Below are 13,154 nucleotides of genomic sequence, written 5' to 3'. Positions count from 1 at the left end.
AATTATTGTATCTCAATGAAAATGTAATTCAAGAGAAATTTATTTTATTGTCTTTAGTTTTGTATTTATAGAGTCACTAAGGGTGTGAAGGGGTCCCTTAAATATGTAGTATACAGATGGGGGAATTTCCATGACAATAATATTATCTAATTTGGAAATTAAAGAATGATTCTCCTTTCCAAATATCTATAAGGGATGGTCTTTCTTTTCTGCAAACCTGCTGCATTTCTATAGTGTCTATTATAGGATGAAAAGAATGAGTTTTTTTAATCAAAATGTTATTGACTCTAACAGAGCCTGAAGAGAAAGTGCTCTGGCCCTCCTCCAATACTTTGAGATCAAAGTTGTCTTTATGTTTTGGTTTCCAATCTGGCTCTCTTCTGCCACTTCCTAGCCATTCTGAGTCTCAATTTTCTCATCTGCAAAATGAGGTAATTGAGTGTAATCATCTCTAAAATCATTCCTAATATCAAAAAAGAAAAATAAAAAAGAGAATAAGAAGGAGAAAGAGGACACTTGGAAATACTTGGATACTTTTTCTTCATGGTCTGGTAGAGAGAGACACCATTTGTCATCCACAGATCGTGCACTGCAGTAAATGTGGCGAGGTAACAAGTGCAACTTATAGCTCTGAGGCTGAATGCATGCTCATTGTTATGTAATTTTTCTTTGGGGCCAGGTGGGTGCACTGCTTGCCAGGAATTAATACTTCAGGAATACAACAGTGCATACCCAGACAAAGAGCTTGGTTGGGATGTCTTTGCTGAGGAAACAATTAAAATGTATTTGTACTGAGTGATAAAAACCTTCCCCAAATATTAGGCACTGCAGCAAAGTACAATGTTTGGTTGTACTTTTCAGGTAACAATGTAAATGCTATTCCCTTTCACATGTCAGTTATTATAGGACTAAGTTATTTACATTAAAAAAAAGGAAAAGTTTTAGAAGGACAATTAATCAAGTGCCCAAATGTCCAAATGTTTAATATATTGCGGTTTTTAACTACACATAGAATTAGAGACTTATGAAACTATATGAGATAAAAGTAAGGGACATAGGATTGATCATTTGAGAAGTGTTCTTGATCCTAGAAGTTGTCAATTGGAATATCACTCTCCTTTGACAGAATAGGAACTCTTAGTCCATTTCAAAAGGGCTTTTGCAAAAGCAAATGTCTTGCAAAACCCAGGGGCCAAGATGGTCCTTTGACCATGTGTCTTGTTTCCTTTGGCAACTTTACTACTGAGACACAGGAATGCTTAGCCCCAGATCCTAGACCTAGTGAGAACAGAGAAAAGAACTGCACCTCCTACAGATGAGTCATCCTGTTAGCAGTAAGGTAGGTTTTCTTCACTGTAGACTTCAGTCACCATTTTCAATGTTGGCTTATGTTGTTCTAAAGTTTTCTAGGGCTTTCTTGACTATTGCAGACTGAAAACAAAAGAGTTTTGGAAAAACTTTCTTGGATCTACAAAGCAAACCCTTCCAACATGATTAGTTTGTCAGAGGTTGTACACTTTGTACAATGCTTGACAAACTGCCTCAGTCATAGCCACCCTTTGTTTTCTTCAGAGCAAATTTTGCAGCATCACTTGTGATAGGAGCCACTGTGTGCTCACCTAAGCCAGATAGTCTCTCATCCAGGAGAAAAGCAATTTTAATTCTTCAAAGAAGAGCAGTAAGTGGTATTTGTTATTTATATTTAAAGAAGAGTTATTAATATTTTTTCTCTCCACCTAGGGTCTTAAAGGGGGAATTTACAGGAAACAAATAGATGTGGGTTAGATTAAATGTAAGACCAATTTAGATATAAAGGCCAAGTATCAGACAGATGACTTTGACATTCTGAGAATAATCTTAAACTCAGGGTAGAGTATAAAGGGAGAGTTTATCTGAATATCTACTGTTATTTTAGTGGCAAATTCAGTAGGTCAGACCGCTAAACTCAGATCTGGATTGTAGTTTATATTTTTATGTGACAAAGTTTAGCTTTCACACAGATGAAAATTTTGTTCACGATGGAATGCCACTTTCAGCAATGAAAATTCACGTATGTTACAACTTAGTTACGTTCAGTTACAGAAAATAGTAAGGAGTAGGCACTCAATATTTGTTTGAATGAATGCTTACACAATGCATGTTCTAGGGCATGTGGAATCTCAGGTGCCTTATTTTATGCTGAAGACAGTATATGTTATTTTCAGCTTTAGTTAACGTTCCATTCTTGATCTTAATTATTTTTTTCTTGGAGAGGCTAGTTAATTCATCATCTAATGAACATGTGATAATACATAAAATATGAAAACGTACTTATAGGCCGAAAAGTACTAACAGAGTTATGCCTTCATTCTGGGACAAGGCATTCCATGAACATATCCCAGAAATATGATGAGAGTTTCAGATAAATATGTCCTCTTGGTGTCAAGAAGTAAAATCCATGAAAAACAAGCAGTATAACAACACAGAGAATAATATAAACATAACTATAGGTGACAGAGAGCAAGATGAGTGGATCAATAATTAGGCAGATGTTTATGTTGAACACTTAGAATATAGTTGGCTTGTAGTAGGAATATACTTAATATTTTTAAAGAATGAATAGGTATTTCAGTAAATACATTGATGACTGTCATATAGCATAGCACAATGCATGAGAACACAATTTAGTGTCAGACCTAAAAATTGAGTCTGAGCTCAGGTATTTCATACTTTTGCAATCTAGGGCAAGTGACATTGAACTTTAGCAGTTCATTAACTATTTCTCTAAATATACATTCAGCATCTCTTTTGAACAGAGTTCTTACCTATATGTTCACTGGGTTTCTGAAGAAATGTCCCAGTTTAGTTAAGGAGATAAAAACTAAGCACATTAAACCTGTGAGATTCAACCTGGAGTCCAAAAACCTCCTAAAAGATTCATGTGTAAATTTCAGTGGGTTATGAATTTGGATGGGGAAAAAATTGCACCTTTCTCTTCATTAACTTCTAAATAAAATTTAGTGTTTACTTCAATTGTGAATGTAGGCTACAAACCACAGTACTATTAACAGTTCCTCAGGCTGTTAACAATAGGTACCACAGATATTTTCACATTGCATTACTGTTGCCACAGATACCTTGAGATTTCACTCAAAATTACAGTAGTTATTTGAATTGTTGTTTAATTTTGTTCTATGTGAGACAATCATACACAGAACTCATCACAAATTTAGACTTTATAATATATTGTAACTGAACTTTAATGTAATTGGTTTCTTGTATAATCTTATATATTTTATTTTATCACTTAAAATTATTATTCTGGGAATGAGTCATAGCCTTCACCCAGCTGTTAATGGAATTCATGGCATAAAAGGGTTAAAAATCTCAGGAATAAAGAGATGAGTTGGAGGAGAAAGAAACATGATTATTGTCTAATGATTGAATTATACTATACAAATAAATTAGTATGCTAGGTAGCTCCAGAAGAAAAGCAGATTTCCTGAATGTTGAAAAACAATGGTTACCTATGAGTGTTAGGGTGACTTAAAAGCGATGGAATAAACAGCATAACTGGTAATGTGTTCTGTCAAAGGGATGTTCACATTAATTTGGTTATGTACTCCTTAAAATAATACTTTAAGTTGGCTTCTAAATTTTTTATTATAAGTATAGTTAAAATGAGTATAAATTCTGGTGCACTGTAAGTAATAATACTTTTAAATAAAACTATTAAAGATTTCCAATGAAATACAATGACAAAGTAGTTTAATACCCACCAGTGTTTATTTAACATTGTTTACAAATTAGTTATGATTCTATAGTTGGAAACTTTATATCCATTCTTTAACTTTTTAAAAATCACATTTCCATTCCTCTTCACTTGCAGAATTGTATTTAAAAAAAATAGTACATATGTTATTATTGATTGATATTTTATTGATCAAGTTAACATATTTTTGAAACAAATTATGTATATAAATTGAATTTTAAAAATATTTATTTAACCAAAGAGCTCTAAGTGTTAAAATACTACTTACAGAACATGTTACAATGATTATTATTAGACACTATCAAAGCATAAATGTAATATAATTTTATTTTCTTATGAAGATGTATTGTTATTTACATTGTATGCTGGAGTAATAGAACTTTCTAAAAATACATTTACACAAACTTTTTAAACTTTTTCTTTTTTTGGTAATTACCGCTGTTGCTATCATTCAAAGTGTCTGATGTATTAGTTTCTTATGGTTGTTGTAACAAGTTTACACAAAACTTTGGTTTAAAACACACATTTATTCTCTTGTAGCTCTGGAGGCCAGAAGCCAAAAATCAGTATCACTGAGCTGAAATCAAGGCATCAATAGGGTTGCAGTCTCTCTGGAAGTCTTATTGGAGAACCTGTTCCTTGACTGTTCCAATTTCTGGTGGCTGCCAGCATTCACTTTGCTGTACAAATGTAACATAATTTTTATAAATAAATTTTCATTTAAAAAGTAATGCACTATTTGAAATACATCGTTTAATGAGATGGTTGGAGGCATGTGGTAAATTGTTTGAAATGATGATCACAATCTTCCCTCCCATCCTGCAGCCCCTCTGCAGTGTGACTTTGTATCTCATCCAATTAAAAGGTAGAGTTTAATTTCCTCCCCTTGGGTATATGCTGGCTCAGTGACTTGCATTGACCATGAAATGCAGGTGAAGTGTAGGCAACTTCCAGGACTAAATCTTGAAAGGACTTAGATCTTCTATCATTGCCTTTTTCAAACACTTCCATCACCAAGTTAGGAAGCCCCAATTAGACTACTAATTTCTTAGGATAATATGGGGAAAGAAACTCTGAAACTACATGAGAGGGTGAGCCTAGCCCTCCTAGGATATACACTGACCACCACCCTTGACAACCCATCAGCTGATTATAGCACCATGAGTGAACTCAACCAAGACAGGCAGAAAGACAATATATAAATGATCATAAGAAGTAAAAAAAAAAATATTGTTGGTTTAAACCACTAGGTTTAGGGATAATATGTTACATGGCATTAGACAACTAAAATAAAAGAGCAATTACAGTTTCAATTACATTACTTGTGATAGGTCAGTTTATATTTTCTAATTCTTCCTGGTTCAGTCTTGGAAAATTGTACCTTTCCAAGAATTTGTCCATTTCTTCTTGGTTGTCCATTTTATTGGCATATAATTGTTTGTAGTAGTCTCTTATAATCTTTTGTATTTCTGCAGTGTCAGTTATGATTTCTCCTATTTAATTTCTAATTTTACTGATTTATGTCCACTATTTCCTGATGAGTCCAGCTAAATATTTATCAAAATTGTTTATCTTCTCAAAGAACCAACTTTAAGTTTTATTGATCTTTGCCATTGTTTTCTTCATTTCTATTTCATTTATTTCTCCTCTTATCTTTATGATTTCTTTCCTTCTACCATCTTTGGGTTTTCTTTGTTCTTCTTCTAGTTGTTTGAGGTGTAAGGTTGGATTGTGTACTTGAGACTTTTCTTGATGTGAGACTGAATTGCTATAAACTTTTCTCATGCATCCCACAGGTTTTGGGTCATCATGTTTTCATTGTGACGTGTTTCTATGGAATTTTTTTTTTATTTCTTCAGTGATCTCTTGATTATTTAGTAGTGCACTGTTTAGTCTCCATGTATTTCTGTTTTTTACAGTTTTTTTTACTGTAATTGTTTTCCAATCTCATAGTGTTGTGGTCAGAAAAGATGCTTGAAAAGATTTCAATTTTCTTAAATTTTCAGAGGCTTGATTTGTGACCTAACATGTGATCTATTCTGGAGAATGTTCCATGTGCACTTGAGAAGAAAGTGTATTCTGCCACTTTCTGCTGGAATGTCCTAAAAATATCAATTAAATCTATCTGGTCTATTGTGTAATTTAAAGCTTGTGTTTCAGGAGAGAACTTCAAGATGGTGGAGGAGTAAGACGTGGAGATCACCTTCCTCCCCACAAATACATCAGAAATACTTCTGCATGTGGAACAACTCTTACAGAACACCTACTGAACGCTGGGCAGAAGATCTCAGACTTCCCAAAAGGCAAGAAACACCCCAAGTACCTGGGTAGGGCAGAAGAAAAAAGAAAAAACAGAAACAAAAAAATAGGGACAGGACCTGCACCTCTGGGAGGGACCTGTGAAGGGGGAAAAGTTTCCACACACTAGGAAGCCCCTTCACTGGTGGAGACGGGGTGGTGGGGAGGAAGGTTCAGAGCCATGGAGGAGAGGGCAGTAATGGGTGCAGAGGGCAAAGCAGAGATATTCCCACACAGAGGATCACTGCTGACCAGTATTCACCAGCCTGAGAGGCTTGTCTGCTCACCCACTGGGGTGGGTGAGGGCCAGGAGCTGAGGCTCCGACTTCGAAGGTCAGATCCCAGGGAGAGGACTGGGGTTGGCTGTGTGAACACAGTCTGAAGGGTGCTAGTGCACCAAAACTAGCTGGGAGGGAGTCTGGGGAAAAGTCTGGAACTGCTTAAAAGCAATAGACCATTGTTTCCGGATGCATGAGGAGAGGGGATTCAGAGCACCACCTAAATGAGTTCCAGAGACTGGCATGAGCCATGGCTATCAGTGCAGACACCAGAGATGGGTATGAGATGTTAAGGCTGCTTCTGCAGCCACCAAGAAGCCTGTGTGCAAGCACAGGTAACTATCCACACCACTCTTCCCGAGAGCCTATGCAGCCTGCCACTGCAAGGGTCCCGTGATTCAGGGACAACTTCACTGGGAGAACACACAGCACACCTCAGGTCTTTGCAATGTCATGAGGGCCTCTGCCACTGCAGGCTTGCCCCACATTCCATACCCTTCCCTCCCACCTGCCTGAGTGAGCCAGAGCCCCCTAATAAGCTGTTACTTTAACCCCGTCCTGTCTGAATGAAGAACAGACACCATCAGGTGACCTACACGCACAGGCCAGGCCAAATCCAAACCTGAACCCCAGGAGCTGTGCAAACAAAGAAGAGAAAGGGAAATTTCTCCCAGCAGACTCAGGAGCAGAGGATTAAATTTCCACAATCAACTTGATGTATCCAGCGTCTATGGAATCTATGCAATACCTGACTAGACAACGAATCATCCCAAAATTGAGGCAGTGGACTTTGGGAGCATCTGTAGACTTGGGGTTTGCTTTCTGCATCTAATTTGTTTCTGGTTTTATCATTATCTTAGCTTAGTGTTTAGAGTTTATTGTCGTTGATAGATTTGCATATTGATTTGGTTGCTCTCTTCCTTTACATATATATATATTCATTTCCTTTTTCTCTTTCTGTGAGTGTGTGTGTGTATGTTTCTTTGTGTAATTTTGCCTGTATAGCTTTGTTTTTACCAATTGTCCTAGGGTTCTGTCTGTGCGTTTTTTTCTTTTTTTTTTCCAGTAGTTTTTAGTGCTTGTTATTATTGGTGGGTTTGTTTTTTGTTTGGTTCCTCTCTTCTTTCTTTCTTTCTTTTTGTTTTTGTTTTTGACTACTTTATTATTTTTTTAATTTTTAATAATATTTTTTATTTTTTATATTAATAACTTTATTATGTTTTTCTTTCCTTCTTCTTTCTTTCTTTCTTTCTTTCTTTCTTTCTTTCTTTCTTTCTTTCTTTCTTTCTTTCTTTCTTTCTTTCTTTCTTTCTTTCTTTCTTTCTTTCTTTCTTTCTTTCTTTCTTTCTTTCTTTCTTTCTTTCTTTCTTTCTTTCTTTCTTTCTTTCTTTCTTTTTCTCCCTTTTCTTCTGAGCCCTGTTGCTGACAGGGTCTTGGTGCTCCATCCGTGTGTCAGGCCTGAGACTCTGAGGTGGGAGAACAGGGTTCAGGACATTGGTCCACCTGAGACCTCCCAGCCCCACATAATATCAAAAAGCAGAAGCTCTCCCACAAATCTCCATCTCAACTCTAAGAACCAGCTCCACTCAACAAATATCAAGCTACTGTGCTAGACACCCTATGCCAAACAACTAATAAGACAAGAACACAACCTCACTCATTAGCAAAGAAGCTGCCTAAAATCATAATAAGTTCACAGACATGCAAAAACACACCACTGGACATAGTCATGCCCACCAGAAAGACATGATCCAGCCTCATCCAACCAGAACACACGCACCAATCCTGTCCACCAGGAAGCTTACACAACTCACTGAGCCGAACTGTAAGAAACTGATGAAAGAAATTAAAGATGACACAAACAGTTGGAGAGATATACCATGTTCTTGGATTGGAAAAATCAATATTGTGAAAATGACTATACTACCCAAAGCAATCTACAGATTCAATGCAATCACAATGAAACTACTAATAGCATTTTTCACAGAATTAGAACAAAAAGTTTCAAAATTGGTATGGAAACACAAAAGACTCCGAATACCCAAAGCAACCTTGAGAAAGAAAAACAGAGCTGGAGGAATCAGACACCCTGAATTCAGACTATACTACAAAGCTACAGTAACCAAGACAGTATGGTGGTGGCACAAAAACAGAAATATAGATTAATGGAACAGATAGTAAGCCCAGAGGTAAACCCATGCATATATGGGCACCTTGTTTTTGATAAAGGAGGCCAGAATATACAATGGAGAAAAGACAACCTCTTCAGTATGTGGTGCTGGGAATACTGGACAGCTACATATAAAAGAATGAAATTAGAACACTCCTTAACACCATACACAAACATAAACTCAAAATGGATTAAAGACCTAAATATAAGGCCAGACACTGTAAAACTCTTAGCAGAAAACATAGGCAGAACACTCTATGACATAAATCACAACAAGATCCATTTTGGCCCACCTCCTAGAGAAATGGAAATAAAAACAAAAATTAACAAATGGGACCAAATGAAACTTAAAATCTTTTGCACAGCAAAGGAAACCATAAACAAGATGAAAAGACAACCCTCAGAATGGGAGAAAATATTTGCAAATGAAGCAACTGACAAAGGATTAATCTCTAAAATATAAAAGCAGCTCAATATCTAAAAGAACAAACAACCCAATCCAAAAATGGGCAGAGGACCTAAATAGACATTTCTCCATAGAAGATATACAGATTGCCAACAAACACATGAAAGGATGCTCAACATCACTAATCATTAGAGAAATGCAAATCAAAACTACAGTGAGGTATCACCTCACACCAGTCAGAAGGCCATCATCAAAAAATCTACAAACCAATGCTGGAGAGGGTGTGGAGAAAAGACAACTCTCTTGCCTGTTGGTGGTACTGTAATTTCATACAGCCACTATGGAGAACAGTATGGCGGTTCCTTAAAAAGACTAAAAATAGAACTACCATATGACCCAGCAATCCCACTACTGGGCATATAACCTGAGAAAAATCATAATTCAAAACGAGTCATTTACTACAATGTTCATTGCAGCAATATAGCCAGGACATGGAGGCAACCTAATTATCCATCAACAGATGAATGGATATTGAAGATGTGGCACATATATACAATGGAATATTACTCAGCCATAGAAAGAAATGAAACTGAGTTTTTTATAGTGAGGTGGATGAGCCTAGAGACTGTCATATAGAGTTAAGTAAGTCAGAAAGAGAAAAATAAATATTGTATGCTAACATATATATATGGAATCTAAAAAAAAAAAAAGTTTCTGAAAAACCTAGGGGGAAGACAGGAATAAAAATGCAGACTATAGAATGGACTTGAGGACACGGGGAGGGGGAATGGTAAGCTGGGATGAAGTGAGAGAGTGCCATGGACTCATATATACTACCAAATGTAAAATAGATATCTAGTGAGAAGCAGCCACATAGCATAGGGAGATCATCTCAGTGCTTTGTGACCACCTAGATGGGTGGGATAAGGAGTGTGGGAGGGAGATACAAGATGGAGGAGATATGGGGATATATGAATATGTATAGCAGATTCACTTTGTTATAAAGCAGAAACTAACATACTATTGTAAAACAATTGTACTCCAATAAAGATGTTAACATAAATAAATAAATAAATAAATAAATAAATAAATAAATAAATAAATAAATAAATAAAGGTTGTGTTTCCTTATTTACTTTCTGTTTGGATGATCTGTCCACTGGTGTAATTGGGGCGTTAAATCCCCACTGGTATTGTGTTACTGTCAATTTTCCATTTTATGGCTGTGAGCATTTTCCTTATGTACTGAGATGTTACTATGTTGGGTGCATAAATATTTATAATTGTTATAACTTCTTCTTGTATTGATCCCTTGATCTAATGATGATGATCTAATCTAATGTAATGTCCTTCCTTATCTCTTCTAACAGGCTTTATATTTTAAAGTCTATTTTATCTGATATAAGAATTGCTACTCCAGCTTTCTTTGGATTTCCTTTTGCATGGAATATCTTTTTCTATCCCTTCACTTTCAGTCTGTATGTGTCCCTAGGTCTGAAGTGGGTCTCTTATAGACAGCATATATATGAGCCTTGTTTTTGTATCCATTCAGCCAGTATGTGTCTTTTGATTGGAGCACTTAATCAATTTACATTCAAAGTTATTATTAATATGTATGTTACTATTACCATTTTCTTAATTGTTTTAGGTTTGTTTTTTGTGGTTCTTTTTCTTCTCTTGTGTTTCCCGCCTAGAGAAGTTCCTTTAGCATTTGCTATGAAGCTGGTTTTGTGGTGTTGAATTCTCTTAGTTTTTGCCTGCCTGAAAAGCTTTTGATTTCTCCCTCAAATCTGAATGAGATCCTTGCTGGGTAGAATAATCTTGGTTGTAGTTTTTCTCTTTCATCACTTTAAGTATATCCTGCCACTCCCTTCTGGCCTGCAGAATTTCTGCTTAAAAATCAGCTGGTAACCTTATGGGGATTCCTTTGTAAGTTGTTTCTTGATTTTTCCCTTGCTGCTTTTAATATTTTGCCTTTGAATTTAATTTTTGTTAGTTTGATTAATATGTGTCTTAGTGTGTTTCTCCTAGGGTTTATCCTGTGTGGGGCTCTCTGTGCTTCCTGGACTTGGGTGAGTATTTCCTTTCCCGCATTAGGAAAGTTTTCCACTATAATCACTTCAAATATTTTCTCAGACACTTTCTGTTTCTCTTCTTCTGAGACCCCTATAATTAAAATGTTAGTGCATTTAGTGTTGTCCCAGAGGTCTCTGATATTGCCTTCAATTATTTTCATTCTTTTTTCTTTATTGTGCTCCTAGGCAGTTATTTCCAGCTTTTGGTCTTCCAGCTCACTTATTTGTTCTTCTGCCTCAGTTATTCTGTTATTGATTGCTTCTGGTGTATTTTTCATATGTTGTTGATCTCTGTTTGTTCTCTAGTTCTTCTATATCTTTGTTCAACATATCTTTTATTACCAACAAACAAAAGTCCAGGACCAGACGGCTTCACTGGCAAATTATATCAAAGACTTAGAGAAAACACTGATCCTTCTGAAACTCTTCCAACAAATTGCAGATGGAGGAATACTCCCAAATTCTCTGAAACAACCATCACCCTGATAACAAAACCAAACAAAGATGTCACTAAAAAAGAAAATTACAGACCAATATCACTGATGAACATAGATGCAAAAATCCTCAAAAAATACTAGCAAACAGAATCCAACAACACATTAAAAGGATCATAAACTGTGATCAACTGGGATTTATTCCAGAAATGCAAGGATTCTTCAATATGAGCCAATCAATCAATGTGATACAACAAATTAAATTATTAAGGGAATTAAAAGCATAAGATGATCTCAATAAATGCAGAAAAGGCTTTTGACAAAATTCAACACTCATTTATGATAAACACTCTTCAGAAAATGGGCATAGAGGGAACCTACCTCAACATAATAAAGGCCATATATGACAAATGCACAGCAAACGTCATACTCAATATCGAAAAACTGAAAACATTTCCACTAATATCAGGAACAAGACATGGATGTCCACTCTCAGCACTCTTATGCAACATAGTTTTGGAAGTCCTAGCCATGGAAAACAGAGAAAAAAAAGAAATAGAAGGAATGCAAATTAGAAAAGAAGGAGTAAAACTGTCACTCTTTTCAGATGACTTGATGCTATACATAGAAAATCCTAAAGATGCTACCAGAAAACTACTAGAGCTAATCAATGAATTTGGTAAGGTTGCAGGATAAAAATTAGTGCACAGAAATCTCTGGCATTCCTATACACTAACAATGAAAAATCAGATAGAGAAATCAAGGAAACCATCCCATTTACCATCACAACTAAAGAATAAAATACATAAGAATAAACCTACCTAAGTAAGCAAAAGACTTATACTTAGAAAACTATAAAACACTGATGAAAGAAATCAATGGTGACATAAAAAGATTGAGAAATATACCTATTCTTGGATTGGAAATATCAGTATTGTGAAAATGACTACACCACTCAAAGCAATCTACTGATTCAATGCAATCTCTACCAAATTACCAATGGCTTTCTTCACAAAATTAGAACAAAATTTTACAATTGGTATAGAAACACATAAGACTCCGAATAACCAAAGCAATCTTGAGAAAGAAAAACAGAACTGGAAGAATCAGGCTCCCTGACTTCAGACTATAATACAAAGCTATAGTAATCAAGACAGTATGGTACTGGCACAAAAACAGAAGTATAGATCAATGGAACAGGATAGAAAGCCCAGAGATAAACCCACACACATATGGTCACCTTATGTTTGATAAATGATTAAATAATATACAATGGAGAAAAGACAGCCTCTTCAGTACGTGGTGCTGGGAAAACTGGACAGCTACATGTAAAAGATGAAATTAGTACACTTCCTAACACCCACATAAAAATAAACTCAATATGGATTAAAGACCTAAATGTAAGGCCAGACACTATAAAACCATTAGCAGAAAACATAGGCAGAACACTCTATGACATAAATCACAGCAAGATCCTTTTTGACCCACCTCCTAGAGAAATGGAAATAAAAACAAAAATTAACAAATGGGACTGAATGAAACTTAAAAGCTTTTGCACAGGAAAGGAATACAGATTGCCAACAAACACATGAAAGGATGCTCAACATCACTAATCATTAGAGAAATGCAAATCAAAACTACAGTGAGGTATCACCTCACACCAGTCAGAATGGCCATCATCAAAAAATCTACAAACAATAAATGCTGGAGAGGGTGTGCAGAAAAGGGAACGCTTTTGCACTG

Source organism: Physeter macrocephalus, chromosome 19, assembly GCF_002837175.3.
Source record: "Physeter macrocephalus isolate SW-GA chromosome 19, ASM283717v5, whole genome shotgun sequence".
NCBI lineage: Eukaryota > Metazoa > Chordata > Mammalia > Artiodactyla > Physeteridae > Physeter > Physeter macrocephalus.
This window is presented reverse-complemented; position numbering follows the sequence as displayed.